The sequence below is a fragment of the Temnothorax longispinosus genome, chromosome 1, assembly GCF_030848805.1.
Source record: "Temnothorax longispinosus isolate EJ_2023e chromosome 1, Tlon_JGU_v1, whole genome shotgun sequence".
In the NCBI taxonomy this organism is placed as follows: Eukaryota; Metazoa; Arthropoda; class Insecta; order Hymenoptera; family Formicidae; genus Temnothorax; species Temnothorax longispinosus.
Genome location: NC_092358.1, coordinates 13,586,301 through 13,609,543, shown reverse-complemented (window position 1 = coordinate 13,609,543; position 23,243 = coordinate 13,586,301). Strand labels below are relative to the sequence as shown.

Genomic DNA, 23,243 nt, shown 5'->3' with positions numbered 1-23,243 from the left:
CTATGAACAATGTCGATCTTCCAATATGGCGTCCCAAATGAGAATATCGGAAGGGCCCTGCTCGCTGGACCGGACTCCTCGCCTCAATTCTTCCTCTCGGACGCGAGTTGCCGCAGCTCTCCTTTTCCTGGCGGTGAGTTCTCCTTGGGAAATCGAATCTCGCTCGGTTGATCTCCAGAATATGTGCCGCTTAGCTCAATCAGTTACGAAAGAAAGAAAACGTACTCATCTCGTCCGAAGAAACGCAGCAAAAGCGGCCATGACACTGAACACTGAACAAGAGTGAGAAAGGAGTGGGGGCGCTTTGAAAGTGGCGACTCACGCGTCGCGCCATCTACATCTGAATGAAACGATCGGGCGTTCACAAAACGCGAAGGAATTCGAGCGCAATATCTGAAGTAAGTAATATTTAAAGTAAATATTAAATTAATATTAAATAAATGTTAAGTAAATGTTTCTTTAAATCATTATTGCAAATAAATAATTAATGTAAAATAAATATTACATTACTGTCGAATAAATGTTAAATAAATGTTTTTTTAAATCATTATGGCAAATAAATAGTTAATGTAAAATAAATATTAAAGTAATGTCGAATAAATGTTAAATAAATGTTTTTTTAACTTATTGCAAATAACTTACTAATGTAAAACAAATATTAAATAAACGTTAAATAAACATTTTTTCTAAATTATTACTTCAAATGAACAATTAATGTGAAATAAAAATTTAATAAACATTAAATAAATATTATTTTTACAATGAATTGTACAAATGTATAATTAATAAAAAATGAATATTAAAAACACATTTAAAAAACATTGTCTGCTGATTGGGCAAGAGTTTGAATAAATAAATACCAGTCCATATTCAATTATCGTAAATTTAGTAATATGTAAATATATGAAGATAAGTAATTATAAGAAGTAATAACAAAAAGAAAGATGTTTTGTAATAGTTTTGTATATATTTAAAATTTCCTACCTTTAGTTGCACATATACGCATGCGTACTCATACATACTGTCACGACTTTTTGCACTCCCGGACCGCTCCGGGACGTGTGCCGGATCAAAAGGACTTAGGAGAGCGGGATGGTTGGCCTCTCCAGTGATTTCCTCGCACCTCCGATACTCCACGAAATGTTCCGAATGTTGGGCGCCAGACGCGTACATTCGCGTCCACGAAATCGCGAAAACCTAAACGAGACGCAACGAAGTATGGAGGTGCGTGGAATCGGCTAGCTTGACCTAATCACGGGCGGGGTTAATGAAGGGCAGCGCGATATTCGGCGGGGTGACACGTTAATTTCATACTCAGTCAGATAACAAAGAAAATAACATTTATTGAGTACTGGTTGTCGAGAAAATAACAACGTTTATCCATCCGGCTTCGATCAAACACAAGATAACTTCAATAAATAAATCAAGAATAGCCGGTGGCGGGGGGTCTGGATTCATCTAACAGAAATAATATTAATGCGGACGCGAGACACCCACGGAGTATTAATTGAGTCTCTAATAAACACGCTGAAGGCGCTATTCTCAAACAATTAATCATTCGAGTCGAAAGTTATAATACGCAAGAATACTACACTTAATATCACTAATGAGAGTGAGGTTCAACGCAAAATGTCGCGAAATAATGGTACGTCACGCTTGGATTGCGTGAAAACCACGTCCGGAACCGTACGAAAACTCTGTCGCAATGATATCTTAACCTAACGCGAGTGATTCTGCTCGGGCGCAACGGGGAGGCGCCGAGTCATTTAACCAAGCAAGTCGCGATATCGCTAATAACCACGGAACGCCATGAAGAACTACGCAAGTAACATCTAAACGCACGAAACGTGTGAACGCCGGTAATTTCTTAACGCGAGTACAAGTTTAACATAATTAATCAATCAGCGGGAACGACATTCGACCGCAATTAACAATGCCATCGACGTCCCAACGCAAACACAATTATCAACCCGTAATAACGAGATCCGAACACAAATTGATACGCTAACACCGACGCTCGAACACAAGAATTTCCCGACGCGAAGAAACGGTAACGCAATTTACGAAGTACCGGCCCGTAGGCGGCCGTACACCAAGGTCGCGAGGACAACGCAATATACTCGCGATATCGAACTCATTAACGCCTATCGCGACCTCCAGGGATTCGCCATAACGCTTGTACCACGGTTCCGCGGCCACGATACCATCCCGAGGCCCTTCGCTCTCGTTATCGATCGCGAAATTACACTCGATCTTGACATGCGTTATCCCGAGCGAGAGCGTGCACCGGAGGGCGGTGTCGTGGCTTTACATATCGCGATTTACGGGCAACCTCACCGGTGATACGCCTCCTCCTGGGCTCCTCGCCGTCACCTTCCACCAACGATCCTCGATCCGCCAGACAACGATCGAAATACCCGACTCGGGGTGGCTATCGCGTATCTTAGCAAAACGTATCTCGCCGACGGACGACCAGAGAGTAAAACGCTAAACCCGCTCGATTGCGGAATCGATACGGTACCCTTTCCGGAGGGGCGCGCAAGCCAATCGGGCGCGAGCTTGCAAGCCCGCGGTGTCCCGGCGCAGTGCTGTCGATACGAGATCCTTCGGGGGCGGGCAACGGTCCCTCGGCGGCGTGCGACTCCTCAAATTTTTGTCCTTAGCGGCGGACGGAACTTCGCTCGTGCCGGTGTGCCTCCGGTTTGACCCTGGGGCGGTGGCCAGCCACCCCGTGGGTCGGTGTTTTGTGGAGATCATTTGCTGGAGCCGGGTTTTTACCCAAGCGCTTGGGGCCCCGCTATCGGCGGCCTCGTCCGTCGCTGCCGCACGTGCCGCCCGCCTGCCGCGTTGCTCTCGCCAGCCCGCGATCTCTGCTGCTTCCGTGTTTGCCACCCCTCCTTGGTTATCGATCGTCCTTGATTTCCTTCGCCAAATACTCCCTCGAAGGTTTGCCGTGGTGTGGGTGAGGTGCCGCGCGTATTACATTGCATAAAAAAAAACAAAAGAAGGTAATCAGAATGCGGAAACGCGATTAAATACGACCCCTGGAGATCTCGTCGTTGCCTCCCTGGTCCGTCTCTGGGCGCGAAATTCCGCGCCTTGTGACGGCGGCGGGGCGCCGCGACGGTGCGGCGAGCCGCAACGTCACAATACATACATACATATTTCTTTTAATTTTTTTTTATTATTTTTGATTAAATTAATAAATAGAAAAAGCCGTTATTATATATATATATATATATATATAAACATTTATTATAAACGTTATTATAAACGTTTAATAAATCATATATAATATTTAATCAAAAATATAATAAACTTATAATAATAAAAATAAACTAAATGCAATAAATAAACTAAGAAAACGTTGGGAACATTAAAGTAGGAGCATGATTTCTTTTCAAACAGAATTGTCAGATTCTAAATAGGAGCCAGAGGTTGAAGAGGTTCAAAATAAGGTGATGTGACTGCTTATAGTATCAAAGTAGGTGTTAGGTCGAACATTTTGGTCGAAAGTAGGTGTTAGATTAAACATTGAGGTCGAAAATAGGAGAAAAATTTTGACTCGGGTAGTTATTTTTTTGTAGAAATATCTATGAAATAGTACCACAAATTACAATGTTCTCAAATGACTCTCTTAAGGTAGCCAAATGCCTCGTCATCTAATTAATGACGCGCATGAATGGATTAACGAGATTCCCACTATCCCTATCTACTATCTAGCAAAACCACTGCCAAGGGAACGGGCTTGGAAAAATTAGCGGGGAAAGAAGACCCTGTTGAGCTTGACTCTAGTCTGGCACTGTAAGGAGACATGAGAGGTGTAGCATAAGTGGGAGATGGCAACATCGCCGGTGAAATACCACTACTTTCATCGTTTCCTTACTTACTCGGTTAGGCGGAGCGCGTGCCCCGAGGGCTTCGTGCCCCGGCGGTCACGGTGTTCTAGAGCTTGATTAGTTACCCCCTACTATGCTTCCTTTCCATTCCGCTTTTCCGTTCCGCTTTTTCTTCTACGTGAGACTGCACCCTTATTCCCGTATCAGACTACGGATTGGGATTGGATCGTTTCACCAATTAAAAGTTTACTGAACTTGAGATCAGTACTACTCTGATTGATTAAATTTCAATCCAATCTTAATCCCAATCCGTAGTCCGATACGGACTTTAAGACAACGTTATAGCTTTGTCTCACTCTCACTAACTTCTTGGCTATAAATGGCGGAACAATTAAAAATCTTTACTACATTAGTTTAACTCTTATTATAGGGACGCTAACCCGTATAAGTGAGATCTCCTTGAGACCTCCACACGCGTGGTCAAACTATGCTATCATTGTCTCTCAACTCGGCGCCACTGTATGAAGAGTGCAACGCGCGGTCCAGTAGTACGTATATGTTTTAAATGATAGAAATAGACCGTAAGCAGAAGTAAATAGGATTTTGACCGGTTGAAATCTTGCTTACTTCTGCTTACGACCAACTAGCTGTATCATTAGTAATGATTCATTACTCTATCGTCTTCTAGAATAGCTTACCTTTACGTTTTACGTTTATGGCAATTCGTGTGCGAAAGCCTTAAGGGCCTTCACCTTAGAACATATACTATAACTGGAAGGGGCATTGACTATACCTCCGTGGAACAAGCCGTGTCATGTGAGAAAGAAAGGTAGTGGATCCTAATCGCCTGCAATGCGCATGCGCGATGCATCGTGTGCTATATGGTTATTGATATCTGCGCATGCGCATTGCGGAAAAATAATATTTCCGATGAAGATTAAAGTACCCTTTAGGTTCTTGTTCTGGTCTTAGAAATTTTGTTGAGTTGTTCCAGTGGAGAACACGATAGTTTTAAAGCGGGAAGCCTGGAACAAGATTTTTAATGAAGAAAATTGAAAAATAATATTTTTGATGAAGAGTAAAGTACCCTTTAGGTTCTTGTTCTAGTCTTAAAAATTTTGTTCTGAGTTGTTCCAATGGAGAACACGATAGTTTTAAAGCGGGAAGCCTGGAACAAGATTTTTAACGAAGAAAATTGAAAAATAATATTTCCGATGAAGAGTAAAGTACCCTTTAGGTTCTTGTTCTAGTCTTAAAAATTTTGTTCTGAGTTGTTCTACGCGGTTAGAAATATGTTCTAGATCGGCAGTTTTGTAAGTCATTTTGTTTACGAATAAATGGCCAAAACTGTTATTTTAAAAATTTTTCTTTTTTCAATATCTCTTAAAATTTTTAACCAATCGAACTAATACTTTGGAACAATGTTTGGAACAACTAGAACAATCTGTAGCAATAAAAAAATTTCGATTTTCGAAAAAAGGGGGGCCAGCCAAAAAAATCGTTTTTTTTTATTTTATTAAAAAACTGTTGAGAATTAAGGAATATCGTTTTGGAACAATGTAGTACAAAGTCAGAACAACCTGGAACAACTTTCAAAAATATGAATTTCAAAAAAAGGGGGGCTAACTTCATACACTCTAATATCTCACCGTTGAAACCAAACGCGCTGCCGGATAGTTCGTGGGAATGTTTAGCGATGGATCTCCTTGAGCCTTTGCCTTCCGGAGATTTTATATTTGTGATTATTGATTATTACAGTAAGTTCTATGAAATAGAGATAATGCAATCAATTACGTCGGCAGCAATTATTAATACATTGAAACATATATTCGCGAGGTATGGTTATCCGAATAGGTTAATATCTGATAACGGAAAACAATTAGTGAGCAAAGAAATAAGGGAATACACGTCTAGGTGCGGTATTAAACTTGTTCATGTAGCGCCGTACTGGCCCCAAGCGAATGGGGAAGTCGAAAGACAAAATCGCAGTCTTCTTAAACGCATAAAAATTGCACAGCTCGAACGAAAAAACTGGAAACAAGAGATATTAGACTATCTGCTTATGTATCGCTTATCTCCACAAGCATCGACAGGGGTTTCGCCAGCGGAACTAATGTTCGGTCGAAAGATAAAAACTAAAATGCCAGAATTTCAAGGGATCAGAAATAATCTAGATGAAGCTATTAGAGATAGGGATGCTTGGAAAAAGCTTAAAAGTAAAGAGCGATATGATTTGCGAAACAATGCGAAAGAAAGTGAGGTGAAATTAGGTGACACTGTTCTACTAAAAACCGAATCGGAGTCGCAGGATGATTCTGTTGTTGCAACGAAGTCAGAACCAAGTGCTGATCTTAATGTAACGCAAAGTAGGCCTGTACGAGACAGAAAGTTACCAAAAGGATTATATAATGGAGTAGGTTTCAAGCAACGTGCAATTTATTACTTATTACCAAAGACTTTTGTACGTCAAGACACAAATGTAATATAGACTGTAAGGTAAACGTTTATTCTGAGAAAGGGGAGGATGTTACATATGTATAAGCCCTAAAATGTATGTGAGCGAGTAAGCGTGAGATGGCGTTGTTAGAGTAACGGACGGAAGCATTAACACACGAGACAGCGAGCAGTGAACGTCCGAATAAAGAACGAGTATTCAATTACGTATAGTGTTGTTAATAAGTTACCCCGGCCATCCCAAGTATAACATAACGCATATATATGTAATCAGATTCAAAAAACTGTCCCGAAAATTGCCGTAGGACATAAATTTTTTCCAGGAGAGTCCTGGAAACTGCCAAATGTCCTGGAATATACCGATATCAAAAATAAAAGTCCCGGAACATACTTCCGGACCTACATATATATGTATATTTGTAGGTAAACAAATATTTGAACAGATCTTTTAGGTTAGGTTATTACTCTTTTGAGATTATCAATTATAGTCTTTAATTAAAATAAAATTTGAAATTTTTAGTGTTTTATTACACTTAAAGAAAAAGTATTTTTCAAGCTGCCTTATTCGATTTTAACTTATTATGTTTTTACATATTGGTTATGGACAAATTATTTCAATTTTTATTATCTTTTTCTGTATTTCAGCATCTAGTTTCTTCAAGTGTCGAACAATACTAATTGTTAAATAGAAATATAATGACTGAAAATGCCTTGCAAACCCAGAAAAACGCCTGACGAAATTTATCATGCTTTAGAAGATCTAAATTTTCTTCAAAAAAAAATGGTGATATGGTTTTGTGGAATGATCCGGTCTGAGATCTGGCTGTAAACAATTTAAATTTATCCATAAGCAAAAATTATTTATATCTATATCTTAATCAAAATCGAAATGGCGTTTTCAGTCGGCTTCATAACTTAACAGAAGCGGATTTATTTAAAAAAAAAAAGAAAAGTTTTAACGTCTAAAAATGATAATTGGTCGATGTCTAAGCCAAAACATGATTTACGACCAATAAAGTGCGCATTCCATCTAACTAAAAAAGAATGGAACTCACTTGGGGCTCATCCTAAGAAGTACAATTCTCGAACTTACGATGTCTTGGAACCTGGCTGGTCGGACTAAATTTATTATAAGATTTGGAATCAATTTGAACTTCCATGCCCATTCGCATTCAAGTCAAAAATTAATTGTGGAAAATTAATGGCGAAGTATATTTAACTATAAAAGGATTTTGTCGTGAATGCAAGACCGAAATTTATTTATACAGTGAAACTCCACCAACAAACGACGGAATAAATATTATCGTATCGGCTTGGGATACAAGGGATATTGTCCACAAAAAAAAGAAGACAATTACGAGGAACTAATAGACGGGTTATTGCGACGGAAATAACAGCAAAGTCGACGTACATGTGGCGCCGTGAAATTGCAGATTGCGAAATGAAATTTGGTGGCGTGGAACCAGCATTTTTATATTTCAAACATGTCTTACGAAAAGCTAAACAACAAGAAAAAGATAAAGATTTAAATGTGAAGCCTGCTGTCAATGCGATACAATTTCGAGATTTAAAATATACAAGTACAGAATTTAATGAAAGTATCCGTGATTTTAGTGAGAACAATTTTTATATTATGTATTGGCTTCCCGAGCAAATTACATTAAATAATACATTTAAAAAAAAACTCGGTCGGTAGTGTAAGTTTCGATGCTACTGGATCTATTTGTAGACCTATAGAATATTCTGGACAAGTAATTTATCTATATCAAGCCATAGCTGACTTTTTGGGGAAAACACTTCCAGTATATCAAATGATTTCTTCTCGACATGACGCGAATTGGTTAGCACATTGGATGCGAGCATTTCTAAGAACTGGTGGGCATCCTCCAAAGCAATTTGTAAGCGATTTTTCACTGGATTTATTAAATGCAGGAAGCCTTGCCTTTAATGAAAGAAGATTGACAAAGTTTATTGACAATTTTTTTCAACAACTTAGAACTGCTTCAAAGATACCATCATCTGAAAAAAATGTGTATGCTGTGAATTGATATAGCGCATTTAATAAAGCTCGTAACTCGCTGGCCTTGTTTTAAAACAAATATGAGCTTTGTTCGAGATTCCGTTCACGTTGCGCCGTCCGATCAGATGGCAGCATCGATCGGATATCGACAGGCCGGATCGACGCGGCAGCTTGCGCAAGCACGGGCGCGCTCATCGCCAACGTCTTCCTCGCGATAGACAGAGTACAATATGGTCGCTCAGTGACGAGACGTATAATGTGTGCTCTTTACGTTTCTCGTTGTGACTCCGCTTAGAAGTACATATCGCAGTTACCACGCTGCCTTGATTGCATCCTAAAGTGTGAAAGAGGCTACCCATCAGCTCTAGTGCCTCAACACGACCGATCAAGCTCACACGTGCGCGAGTGCCGATCGCCACGTGTCTCACCGGCTCACGGGCGACTCATCAAGAGGACGGCGATTGATATAATCGCCTCTCGCGTACACGGACTCAAAAAGACTTCTCATTTATACACCGCTCATCGTTTCTCAGGTCAGATTGTATATTTTTGACGCATTAAAGACGGCTCAGACTGTGGTCTGACAAAAAATAAAAGAAATAATTAGTTAACACCTTCCACGCGCGTCCTTCTCATCCCGCTTCCATCGCCGGGAAAAGTCAGCGATTTCGCGAACAAGCTTAAAACATTTTTTTGTACGATGCGTTGCCATACTCACCAACGAAACATCTGTTAAGGAGTTCAGACAATTGCTTATTGATATTTTGTGTGTGGCTTTTTCTGAAGAAGATGGTGAAGAAGATAATCCTTGCAGTTGCTATAGTTCTCGTCAACGATTATTGAATTTGATCCAGTCGAATAAAATTAAAACCAATAATGAAGATGGAAATCTGTATATTAAATATGATGATTTCGAGCAAAGCTTTAAAGAAGAAAAGAAATCTAGCTGCCCAATTATAAAATTTTTTTGATGAAATTGAAGACGTTGCTAAAGGATTTGTACACAAGAGTGGAATGTTACATCCCTATTTTAGCGAGGATTTCGGAAGAAGGTTATTAACTTTGTGTAAATATCTTCTACTGTGGACAGCAGTAATTCCGTGGTTATATGATGATAACCACGATAAACATATACAGCAATATCAAAGAATATTATATACGGCTACCTCAGCAAAAAGCGAAAGTTACTTTAAAACTTTGAAGCATAACATTTTTAATGCAAAGAATGAAAGAGTTGACGAAGTAGTGATTAAGCATCTCAGAGCATTGTCGGGTACTGTAAAACTGCAAGCAGTGGAGCAAGAATCCATACGATTTAATAAAAAAGAACAAAACATCTTGTTTAATGAAGAAATAAATACGATAGAAGACTCATTTTTCGGTTTGTCGGAATCAAATGAGTGCTCAGTTCAAGCAGATGATTCGTCGACAAGTTTGATAAAATACGTCACTCACACAGAATCTTCATCTAAAAATTTATTACATAACTGTCAAAAGCACACACAAAATGATCACTATGATCAGCTCTGCGATATTAATGAAAATTCACCCACGCATATACAGCATACTGAACCAATAGTTATCGAAGATGATACAGGTAAAATACTACTCAATCGTCATCTGTTAGGGAAATTGTAATAAATAGTAATATAAATAGTTATAGTATATATAATATAATATAATAAATAGAATAAATAGAATAAATAGTAATATAAATAGTTATAGTATATATAATATAATATAATGAATAGAATAAATAAAATAAATAGATAGTTGCGTTTTGTATTTTTTGTAAACTAAAAATATCAATTTTGTTTTGTAGGATTAAGTTCTCGAAATGCATCGGATCCTATAATCGAAGAACAAACGGAAAATTCATCTATACTGAGCACAACTCCTCAATTTTGTTCAACAAGAATAAAAGGGACTGATGAAACTGACGACGAAAATGGAAAAAAGACTAATTTTAGGGAAACTTTAAAAGACATCACATTAAATGTGTACGCGCATTTAAATGAAATAGAAAATTGGAAGGGTTTAAATAAGAAAAAACATAGAGGTACCTATCTTCGACCATGTTCAGACATTAAGAACTAATTAGCTAATCCAAAGATTTGCCACAAATTGCCATTATTAATTAATGGTAATAGTCTTTGTCCAATTAAAACACATCTTGGTAAAGTCAAAGTTATAAATACTTGTGGATTTGATGCTCTAACGTATGCTGTTCGTTGTGGAATCGTAGATTGGGTTAATTATCAATTGACGGTGGAAGAATTAAAGACTCTTTTCATGATAATCGTAAAAAAATTTACAAAATGTGGAGGAAATTAAGAAATATATTGTTCTAGAGCTAAAATAATAATTGTTTGAGATCGCAATAATCATCGCGAAGCAATTGCGTTCGGCTGAATATCAGCGCATGCACGCTTGCGAGAATTAATATTCGCGTCAAATGTCGCTAAAGAATTCGGTAATATTCAGAAGGTAATATTCAGTATAGCATGGATCTTTCGTGATTAGCATTCTAACTTTAACATTGTTTTCAATAATAAGGTCAAGCTTTGTTCGACATTCCATACGACTCATCTGCGCTCACACAAAGGAAAGATCCATGCTATAAACAACGCATTCGAAAATATGTAACGACCGGTTCGAATCGTCACTTGACACTGTGACGTATGCACGGTGACGTAGGCCGTCGGTGGCCAATCATCTCCCTGAAATCATCGGCAATTAGCCTGGAGGGAGGCTCGTCTCCGAGACGATAAAGGACCGCCGCTGCGCCGCGGAACCGATTTCGCTTGCCGATCTCAGTAAAACCGCTTTTCGTACGCCGCTTTGCATACCGCCTTTCGTTACTCCGCGTTTCGAACACGCTTTCGCCGCCTTGCTTGTCGTAGCCTCTGTGCGCGCTTCACGGCTTCCTTGGCTAAAAGGAAAAGACTGTAAATAACTGTACTTTATACATTTTTGAATATATTTAGTTTATTTTTCAATTCTGTGCTTGTCCCCTTTTTTTGTGGTCGTCTTCTACCTCGCGCTTTCTCGCGCTACCGCGTGCTCTCGAACAATAATTTCTATAAAATCACCTTCTAAAGAAAATATTGTTGACTGTAATCTCAATATTGATAGCTTAGCTAACTTACTTTTTGGAAAAAATGAAAGTATCCAATCTCAATTAGAATGTCCAAAATGTAAATCTACAAAGATAATGTTCTATAAAACTATTAGGTAAATTTGATTCCCCTTTGTAAGAATGGGTTAAATGGATTGCAGGAGTCTCTTAATTTATTCGCGTCTAATTCCAATTATAAATGTCGTCGATGTAAAGTTGAAAAAAATATTCACATTTCTGGCAGTTTACATATTGTCATTGATATCGAAGCGTCGCAATGGCCATTTGCTGCGTTCCGTGAAGGTTTTACTAAAGAATACGCAAGAATTTTGTCTAGCCGATCTACCAGTAAACTTAAATTTAGCGAATTCTGCATACCGTTTTGTAGCCGTAATAGAATATATTAAATCGTTTGACGCAATTGGTCATTACCGATGTTATGTTAAAAAATCTACAGGAAAATGGGAAATGCATGATGGAATAACCGGCAAATTAATAGCACAAAATGTTCTACAAAAAATAATGACGGAAAAAAAATGTTTTATCTACTACTTTATGTTAAGGTTTAACTACTTCAGATTTTTTTATTTAAAAATATTTTTATTTAATTGTTAAAAAATAATGACGGGAAACAAAGTTTTTTATATATTTTATTTTATGTTGAAGTTTAACCACGTCAGATTTTTCTATTTAGAGATTTTTATTTAATTTTTGAAAAATAATGACGGAAAGATTTCCATATACCTACTATTTTATGTTGAAGTTTAACCACTTCAGATTTTTTAATTTAAATATTTAATTTTTTAAATTTAAATATGTTTATTTAAAGATGTGATAATGACTTTCTGATGCAATTTTGATAATAATATATTGTAATAATATATAATAATTTTATAATAATTTTATTTTAATCCTTGCCTTGCGGCTTAGGATGACTTTCGTCAACCCTTACATAAATTTACAAACGCATAACATAATTTACATTCATACAACTTTCTCATTTATATACATATATATTATATATCACTTAGATCATCCTAACTAACTCCAAAACTAATTCAACATTCTAGCTGTCCTTAAATTTCCCTTTCTACTCTTCTCCTTTCATCCCCTCCATTTTTTCCACCTCTTTTCTAACCTTTTCTATCGATTTCATTACTTCTAGTCCTTTTTCTTCCTCTCCTAAAAATTCTTTTAACTGTATCTCGCTTTTTGTCGCTTCACATTCTTTAGTATATGTTCTATGTTCTCCTCTTCTTTTAGGCATATTCTGCATCTTCTATCTTCTTCCTCTCTCCAATGTTCGCTGCCTTTCACCTCACTCCCGCATCTGTATCTGGCTATCAACATTCTATCCTTTTTCTTCTTCTTTCCTATTAAATACTTTGGTAACTCCTCTGTTAAAATCTCTTTATAGTTACTATTGTATCTTGACTCGTTTATCTTTATCTGTCTCGCCTCCTTTTCCTTTTCCTCTATTCTCTTTACGATATTCTCCGCCGCCTCCCGGTCCCCTGCCTCCATTTCTCTCCTCAGCTGCTTCTTCTCCATTCCTGCCCTCTCTATCAGTTCTCTTCTCTTCTTTTCCCAATTACTTTCTTCTTTCCTTGGTCTGCTCCTCTCTAGATCCTTTATACATGCTTGAACTATTTTCTTCTCTGACTGTCTCGCCTTCTCCTCATACCTCACAGCTCTCCTTATTGCCCTCATTTTTATCTCCTTTATCTTGGCTTCTTCTGATATTATATAATTCGGGGTTCTCTATCCAATCCTAAAATCCATTTAACATACTTTCTTTTTATTACATCTAATCTGCTTTCGTATAGCCACCCCCATATTTCAGCTCCGTATAATGCCACGCTTTCTACCAGTGCCTCGAACATTTTCATTCTTTTTCTAAAATCTTCTTTAAATATTCTCTCTCCATGTCCTCTTTATCGCTATTGTAGCCTTCTTCATCCTATCTTTTATATGATTCTCCGCTCCCCCATTTTTCTGTAGTATATATCCTAGATACTTTATTTTTTTGACCTCCTCTATTTCTTCCTCTCCTCACTTCTATTCCCTTTTCTTTCTTCTTCCCCTCGCTTTCTCGAACACCATTATTTTTTATTTCTCCGGACTCAAACTCAAACCTGTCCTTCCAAATACCTCTTAAACCTCCTCATCATTTCCTTCAATTCCGCCTCTCTTGTCGCCATTAGCACTACGTCATCTGCGTATGATATTGACCAAAATTTTTCTTTTCCTATCACAAGGCCTCTTGCTTGCCCTTATTCCATTCCTTCCTCTAAATCCATGATGTATAAATTGAATAGATTTGGGCTCAACGGGCATCCTTGTCTTAGTCCCTTTTCTGTCCAAAATTCCTCTGTCTTCTTATCTCTTATCTTCACTACATTTTTCGTTTCTTTGTATGTCTTCATTATTCTTCGTCTCAAGTTATCTTCAATTCCTATCTTCCTCATTATTTTATTCAATTTCTTTCTGTCCACTTTATCGAAAGCTGCTTTAAGGTCCACAAAGAATGCAAAAACCTTTCCACCTTTCTTACTCAGCTCCTTATTTGCTACATAATTTACCGCGTATACTGCATCCATCGTTCCTCTGTTCCTTCTAAACCCGAATTGCCCTTCTCTTAGTTTAGACTCCACCTCTTTCTCCAACCTCGCATTTAAGATACTTACATATATTTTGTACGCCGTATTCATTAAAGTAACTCCTCGGTAATTTCTTGGGTCGTTTCTTTCTCCTCTTTTATGTATTGGACTAATCACTTTATTCCACTCTCCCGGTATGCCTTGTGGCGGTCTCCCGACCACACAATTGGAACGGTACGCGCGCCGCGCGCGCGCCAACCGATCACGCGCCGAGCGCGTGGGCCAGATTACGGCCCGCGAAGCTAGACGAGAGTGCCGCCAACAGGTGGCAGACTTTCTCGCGTTTCATTTCCAGTCAGGGAAGAATAAAAGGCCACACGGCGACGGCCTAGGCAGCTTTCGACTGCTCTCAGGCTCCCAGCCAAGATCAGGAGAAGTCTTTTGGATAAGAGACACTACATCTCGCCGTCACTTTGCCGCCGCCGAAGCTACGGCCACCACAGAAACGAGCTGCGCCACTTCGCTTGCCGCCACCGAGACACCCTCAGCGGCCCCTGGACTACCGTCCAGGCCAACCGTGGAAGCTCGTCCCGCTCCAGCTCTCGCCGGTGCGACTGACTCGTCCTCCACGCACACTCATCTCAACGTGGGACGTGAGAGTCCGGCGCTACACTTCTCCTCGATTGTCGTGGACGGTGCCTTCACTCCTGTCGCCTCTGCCGCCATCATCTACCGAGCGGGCACATCAGGGAACGCAGACCATCCCTCCGGCGCGCGTGCACCGAGGCGTGCAACACCAGCCTCCACGCGAAACTCAGGAGGTACAAACCGACCCGGAGTGGGAGGTCACCTCCTCGCAAGGGACGCAGACCGACTAGCCACCGGCACTAGCGTCGGAGTCCACACAGACAGAGGAGACGGAGCAGTCCCACACTCCACCGAGGACGCCGCCGGCTTGGCGGAAATACAGCTCCTTCCGTAGGACTAAAACGCAGCCGAGCATCATCTGGCGTGAGCGCCTCCGAGAGTAGGAGAAGAAGAAACCAATCGGCCCTTCTCAGGGCCACAGCACAAGAAGAACCCAAACGGCCCTTTTCAGGGTTGCTTCCACGGTCCTTCTCAGGGCCTCCTTCAGCACACTGACACACCAACATATGTAATATAGGACAATAGAATAAACAACCTATTTATTGTACATCTGTCTCTCAGCTCACTCGACAATCCTTCTCACGCTGCGGCATCTCCTCTGCGAAGGGCACGCGACGCCCAAACGAAAGTGGCATAGCGGCCACAAATTGGTGACCCCGACGTCGGAGAGGAAGACCAATGTCAACAGCGAACAACACCGTCGAGATAGAGACCGACGACGAGTACAAAGATATGGAGGAAATCAACACGAAGAGATTGTTAATTTGACTTCCATCTTTTTGGCCGGAGGAACCCGAGCTTTGGTTCGCGCAACTAGAGGGCCAATTCGCCCTATGCAAGATCAAAGAAGACGATGCCAAGTACGCATACGTCATCTCGCGGATCCAACCGAAACAAGCCAAGGAAATCAAAGATGTCATCACGCATCCCCCGGCAGAGCATAAATACGAGGCAATCAAGAAGGCGCTGATCCAGAGGCTCACGGACTCACAGGGGCAAGGATCAGGCAGCTACTAGAGCACAAGCAGCTAGGAGACAGGAAGCCATCGCAATTTCTCCGGCACTTATCGACACTAGCCGGGACCACCGTCTCGAGTGAACTCCTACGAACGCTCTGGTTAGGGCGACTACCCCCACAAACACAAGCTATCTTGGCTACACGAACGGAAGATAGACTGGAAGATGTAGCGGACCAGGCTGACCGAATACACGAGGTCAACAGCAAGGCGCTCGTCCTAGCGACAACCGCGCCAACGCCTACAAGCACAACCGCAAACACAGACGAGGCACAAAGGGACGCGTTGAGAAAATAAATAGCAGCATTCACTCTGCAAGTGGAGAAGATGGTCAAATCCATCCAAGCACAAGGCAGAAACCGTCAGAGAAATCGCAGTCGAAGTCGCCAACGCAGCAAGACACCCCGCCGAGACGGAGTGTGCTACTACCACCGCTGTTTCGGAGCGGAGGCACAGAAGTGTACTCAACCGTGCACATTCAAGGCGGAAAACAAGGAGGGCAGTCATTGAAGGCGGCCAATGACAACAACCCTGGATCCCGCCGCCTGTACGTCACAGACCGCACGACCCAGAAGAGATACCTCATAGATACCGGATCAGATGTCAGCGTATTTCCCTACATCAGTACTCAGGGAGAGAGAAAAGCAGGAGTTTATCAACTCTTTGCGGCGAACGGATCCGTAATAGAAACATACGGATTCACCACTCTGCAACCAGATTTCGGATTGAGGAGAGCACACCCATGGCGATTCATCGTCGCAGACGTAACAGTACCAATAATTGGGTCAGACTTCTTGTCATACTATCACCTGCTACCGGACGTTAGAAATAAGAAGCTAATCGACGGGCAGACAGGACTCGCGGCGCCCGTATCCACTGGCACGAGCAAGCTGACATCAATAAAAACACTGAGGATAGAAACGGGATATCATGGCCAGGTACCCAGGAATCATGAACCCCAGCACCAAGACCAAGATTGGAAAGCACGGCACCACACATCACATTAAAACAACGAAAGGTCAACCAGAGGCCTGTCGTCCACGCCGACTGGCTCCGGACAAACTCCAAGCGGCCAAAACAGAGTTCAACCTTCTACTACAAGAAAGGATAATAAGGCCTTCAAAAAGCCCGTGGGCATCACTACTCCACATGGTACCGAAAGGAAACGGTACATGGCGAGCCTGCGGAGACTACCGCGGAGTAAACGCAAGGACAGAGCCCGACAGGTACCCAGTACCTCATATTGAAGATTTTGCGCAAACTTTCCACGGGAAGCGGATCTTCAGTACATTGGACCTTGTACGGGCGTATAATCAAATACCCGTAAACCCGGACGACATACCAAAAACGGTGATTACCACGCCCTTTGGCTTATTCGAGTTCCTCTACATGCCATTTGGACTTCGCAACGCAGCACAGACGTTCCAGAGGTTCATAGACGAAATACTGAGGGGCCTCAACTTCTGTTATGCCTACATCGATGACATCATCGTAGCATCCAACACGGAAGAAGAACACAAACCACCTACGCCAATTGTTCAAAAGATTAGAACAGTACGGAATAAAAGTCAATCCTGCAAAATGCGTATTCGGCGTGAAACAAGTAAAGTTCCTGGTATCAGCCGAAGGTACCACACCTCTACCAGAGAAAGTAGAGGCAATCCGGAAATTCCCCAAACCTCAGCAGCTACGACGGTTCTTGGGCACGATAAACTTTTACCGCCGTTTCATTCCAGGCGCAGCAAAGGATCAAGCCCTGTTGAATGAGATGCTCAAGAGGCCTCAGATGAAAGGCAAAATACCAGTCCCATGGACAGCGGAAACGGAGAGAGCTTTCCAGAGCTGCAAGGATAGCCTATCTCGAGCTACCGTACTGGCACACTCGGACCCGAGAGCAGAACTAGCAGTAACAACGGACGCCTCAGAGATGGCAATAAGAGCAGTAATGCAGCAGAGGACGAACAAGGGATGGCAGCCACTCGCGTTTCTGAGTAAGAAGCTCAACCGCGCACAGACAAAGTACAGCCCGTACGATCGCGAGCTCCTAGGGATATACACGGCGATAAAACACTTCAGGCACATGCTTGAAGGAAGGAACTTCGTGGTATACACCGACCACAAGTCTTTGACATACGCCCTCAACCAGGATCCTCTACGCAGCTCACCACGGCAGACACGACACCTCGAATATATTGCACAGTTCACCACGGACATACGACATGTGTCAGGAAAAGACAATGTCGTAGCCGACGCATTATCGAGGGTGGATGCAGTACACCAGGCCATCGACTTCGAAGCACTGGCCAGATCACAGAAGGAAAAACCAGAAACGAAAGAGTTAAAAAAGAACAGCAAATCACTGCGGCTCACAGAGATCCCCGTCCCAGGAAGCAAGACAACCATACTATGTGACACGTCCACGCCAACAGCCCGACCTTACGTGACAAAGCCATACAGACAGCAGGTCTTTCAATCCCTGCATGGCTTGTCGCACCCAGGAACGAAGGCAACGGCTAGGATGGTAGCAGAGCGTTACGTGTGGCCTGGGATCCAGAAAGATTGCAAGCAATGGGCACAAGCATGCACCCATTGCCAGAGATCTAAGATCACAAGACACAACAACTCGCCAGTTGGAAACTTCAGAACTCCGACGAGGAGATTCGAACACATACACGTTGACCTGGTGGGGCCTCTTCCAATGTCAAAAGAATACAAGTATTGCCTAACTATCATCGACCGATTCACACGTTGGCCGGAAGCCGACATAACGGCCCGGTGCCCGACATAACGGCAGAAACAGTAGCCGAACACATATTTAGAGAGTGGATAGCGAGATACGGCACTCCAACCAAGATAACAACGGACCAAGGACGCCAGTTTGAAGCAGACCTCTTTCGAAGATTAACACGCTTGACTGGGTCCAATCACATCCGAACAACAGCCTACCACCCAGCAGCTAACGGGATGGTAGAGAGATTCCACCGACAAATGAAAGCGGCTATAAAGTGCCATGAAACCACACACTGGACTGAAGTATTACCAGTAATACTAATGGGCATCAGGGCAGCTTGGAGGACCTAAACGCAACACCAGCGGAACTAGTGTTTGGAGAATCAATCCGCCTACCAGGACAATTCCTAAGCACGCAAGAGACAACAAGTAAAGCAGACACAGAAGACCTAATAACGAGATTGAAGCAAACAATAAATCAGCTAAGCCCAAAAATCAAACGTCATGGTCAGAGATCCACATTCGTCTTCAAGAACATGCAAACAACTCCAAGAGTGTTCTTAAGGCATGACGCACCACATGGAGCATTACAACCTCCGTATGACGGCCCATACGAAGTGGTAAACCGAGGTGAAAAAACCTTCAAACTAAAAATTAATGGTAGAACTATCAATGTTTCAATAGATCGCATCCAACCGGCCTACACCTTGGAGGAGGACAGCCAAACAGCCAAGGAGGACAAAACAAAACAGAGCAGAAGGATCAACCAACCGCAGAGATCAAAACCAGAGCTGGGAGGACATCAAGGCCTCCGGTACGATTCAACCTCGCCTAACCGGGCTCACCCTCAACCAGGGGGGTCCTGTGGCGGTCTCCCGACCACACAATCGGAACGGTACGCGCGCCGCGCGCGCGCCAACCGATCATGCGCCGAGCGCGTGGGCCAGACTACGGCCCGCGAAGCTAGACAAGAGTGCCGCCAACAGGTGGCAGACTTTCTCGCGTTTCATTTCTAGTCAGGGAAGAATAAAAGGCCACACGGCGACGGCCTAGGCAGCTTTCGACTGCTCTCAGGCTCCCAGCCAAGATCAGGAGAAGTCTTTTGGATAAGAGACACTACATCTCGCCGTCACTTTGCCGCCGCCGAAGCTACGGCCACCACAGAGACGAGCTGCGCCACTTCGGTTGCCGCCACCGAGACACCCTTAGCGGCCCCTGGACTACCGTCCAGGCCAACCGTGGAAGCTCGTCCCGCTCCAGCTCTCGCCGGTGCGACTGACTCGTCCTCCACGCACACTCATCTCAACGTGGGACGTGAGAGTCCGGCGCTACACTTCTCCTCAACTGTCGTGGACGGTGCCTCCACTCCTGTCGCCTCTGCCGCCATCACCTACCAAGCGGGCACATCAGGGAACGCAGACCATCCCTCCGGCGCGCGTGCACCGAGGCGTGCAACACCAGCCTCTACGCGAAACTCAGGAGGTACAAACCGACCCGGAGTGGGAAATCACCTCCTCGCAAGGGACGCAGACCGACGAGCCACCGGCACTAGCGTCGGAGTCCACACAGACAGAGGAGACGGAGCAGTCCCACACTCCACCGGAGACGCCGCCGGCTTGGCGGAAATACAGCTCCTTCCGTAGGACTAAAACGCAGCGGAGCATCATCTGGCGTGAGCGCCTCCGAGAGTAGGAGAAGAAGAAACCAATCGGCCCTTCTCAGGGCCACAGCACAAGAAGAACCCAAACGGCCCTTTTCAAGGCCGCTTCCACGGCCCTTCTCAGGGCCTCCTTCACCACACTGACACACCAACATATGTAATATAGGACAATAGAATAAACGACCTATTTATTGTACATTTGTCTCTCAGCTCACTCGACAATCCTTCTCACGCTGCGGCATCTCCTCTGCGAAGGGCACGCGACGCCCAAACGAAAGTGGCATAGCGGCCACAGCCTTCTCCTTTCCAGATTCTGTTGATTAACTTCAGGAATTCTTCACCTACATTCTTCTACATAAATCTCCACGCTTCGTTCTCAATCCCATCCTTTCCTGTTGCCTTTCCCATCTTCAGTTTCTTTATTACTTCAATCACTTCTTCTCTCGATATTTCTTCAACTCCCTTTGTTAACTCCACTATCGTGCCATTTTCTTCTCCCTCGTCTTCTATGTCTAGCACCACTCTTTCCTCTGTCCCTCCTAGCATTTCCATGAAGTGGTCTCTCCACTCGTCCATATGTATCTGCTCGCTTATCCCCTCAGCTTTCTTTTTTCTGTATTTGTTTATATACTTCCAAGCTTCCGCTTCGTTTTTAATGTTCCTTATCTTTTCTTCTTCCTCGATTTTGTGCCTCCCGTTCTGCTCCTTACACCATTCCTTGTGCTCCTTTCTTTCCCTCACATACTCTTCTTTTCCAATCCTTCCCTTTTTCCAGTCCCTCATCAATCTCCTCAATCTTCTTTTCCGTTCCTTCCATTCTTTATTATACCATTCTTTTCTTCCTAATCTCCATGGTATTATCTTTTTCTTCCGTTTCGTTATAGCGCTCTTTACTTTTCTTTCATCTCCTTCCAGATGTCCTTTGTATTTATTTGTGTACTCGACCATCCTTCACATTTCTCATGATATTCTCTCCTCCCACCTTCTGTCCAGTCGCTTCTCTCTATTTTTATTTCTTTCTTCCTTCTCCCTGTCTTTATCATCCGTAGTCCTGTCAACTCCACCTCCAGCGGAACATGATCCGATTCTGTTCTAATTCCTTCTTCTACCATATTTATTTCTTCTTTTGCTCTGTCATTCCCTACGACATAGTCTATAACCGATGATCCTAAGTCTCCTATATAAGTCCATCCCCCTTCCCTTCCGAAACTCCCATTTAATATCGCTCATCCTCTTTCTTCTATTTTATCTATTAATATACGTCCCTCCCTATTTACCACTGTATCTACTGACTTTCAGGTCTCGCTCCTCTTTTCATTCTCTTCCTCCTCGTTTATCGGTCCTCCTCTGCTTCCCGTCCTCGCGTTGAAATCACCTCCTACTAGCATCCATTGTTCATCTTCTTCTTGAACCTTCTCCCTTAGTGTTTCCGTCGTATCTTCCATCTTCCGACTGTACAACGTGATTATTCTCCATTTGTTTCCATTATACTCTAATCTGCTTTCTACCATCTCGTCGCTAATTTCCCTAACCTCTATAAGTTTCAAATTCTTGTTAACTGCTGTTATTATTCCTCTTTTGCTTTTGCTTTCCTGTGTTCCCTTTTCGCTGGTACACAATTCCAAATAAATTTGCTGGACAATTTATTTTTAATCTTCCTCTATTTATCTTCCTCCATCCATGTTTCTACTAGTCCTATCACGTCAAAATTCTCCAAGTAATCCCATGCTTCCTCACATTTATTAATTAGCCCCGCCACGTTCCAAAAGCATATCCTTAATCCTCTTCCTTTTTCCTCCTTATTTTCCTTTTCTCTCTCCTCTCTCACTCATTATCTCCCCCTCCTTGTCTTCTCTCCTCTCTACTCTTTCGGAAAAACATCTCTGCTTTCTAGCATTCGGTGCTTTCATTCCATTTTCATTCGCAGTTGTCAATCCATATTCTTTGGTATCCTACCGTTGCTTTCTTCCCTTTTTCTCTCTCGCTTTAAGTATGCTCCATAGGTGCTTTTGTATCTGCCTCTCCGTTGCCGTCAGATCATCATCCATAAATATCTTCCTTGCTTTTCCTATCTTCTTCCTCTTTGTCATTATTTCCTTTTTATCCTCCCATCTATTGAATCTGACTGGCGTCATTTTGTGTTCTCCCCGGCCAATTACCTGCACTTTGTCCACTTCCATTTTTTTTTGGTGATTTCTTCTTCAAGGAATTTCTCCATCTTTTCTTTTCTATCACCTTCATTTTCTACTTTCATTCCTTTTATAATTATATTATTTTTTCTTCTCCTCCTTTCGGCTAATTCAAAGTTTCTTTCCATCTCCTTCATCTTCTTCATTAATTCACTGCTTACTAACTTTTCACCTCCGCTCTTCTCCATTTTTTCTCCTTTCTCTTCCAACTGTTTTATTTTATTTTCAAACTCGCTTTTTGCTCTTCCCAAACTATTTCTCTCTTTCTATAATCTTCAGGTCGTGTATCTCTTTTACTATCTCTTCTTTATCCTTCTTTCTCTCTCTCTCTTGTTCATCCATTTTCGCTAAAATTTCTTTCAGCATTTTTTCCGCCTCCTTCTTCTTTCTTCTCTTTTTATCTTGTTTGGCGGCGATCTTATCATTCCTTTTCCTTTTCTAAAATTTGCCAGTATTTCTCTTTCGGCTTTTTCTGCTATTTCTTTTTCTTCGTCCCTTTCTCTTTTCCTTACGTAATCTATAATTGATCCTTGACTTCCTGTTTTATCTCTTATTCTTGACAGCTCCTCCGCCCTCGTGGGCCTGCCTCCTGTACTTCTACCTTTTTCTGTCGTACTCTTCTCCTTCTCGTCTTTCTTCACGTTAATATCTTTTTCCTTGTCTTCCTTCCTTTTCTCGTCCATCTAAATCCTGTCACTCCCTTCCTTATCGACCTGCTTTCGCGATACTCCAACACCGGTTTCTCCGTGCCTGCTTCCGGTTTTATCACCTAACCTCCAAATTGTCGCAGCAATACAGAATCCCCGAACTCGTCTGTAATTTGGCTCTTACATTGCCGATTTATATCTGCAGTCAGTCCTGCATATCTGTGCATGCAAACCACTTGAAACAAAGTCGCCCCACGGCGAAGGAACGGCAGATAAGCTCGAAAAAACACTGGCGCGTTTGACAGGCGTGCTTCTTTCTACT

At 42.4% G+C, this 23,243-nt stretch overlaps 1 protein-coding gene and 1 pseudogene across 2 annotated transcripts in view; both read right to left on the bottom strand.

Annotated features, from left to right (window-relative positions):
- The window catches only part of LOC139809977 (odorant receptor 13a-like), a 602,938-nt gene that overhangs the window by 257,936 nt on the left and 321,759 nt on the right, over positions 1-23,243 (bottom strand). The window lies entirely within an intron of this gene.
- On the bottom strand, positions 12,522-20,902 carry LOC139813295 (uncharacterized; annotated as a pseudogene).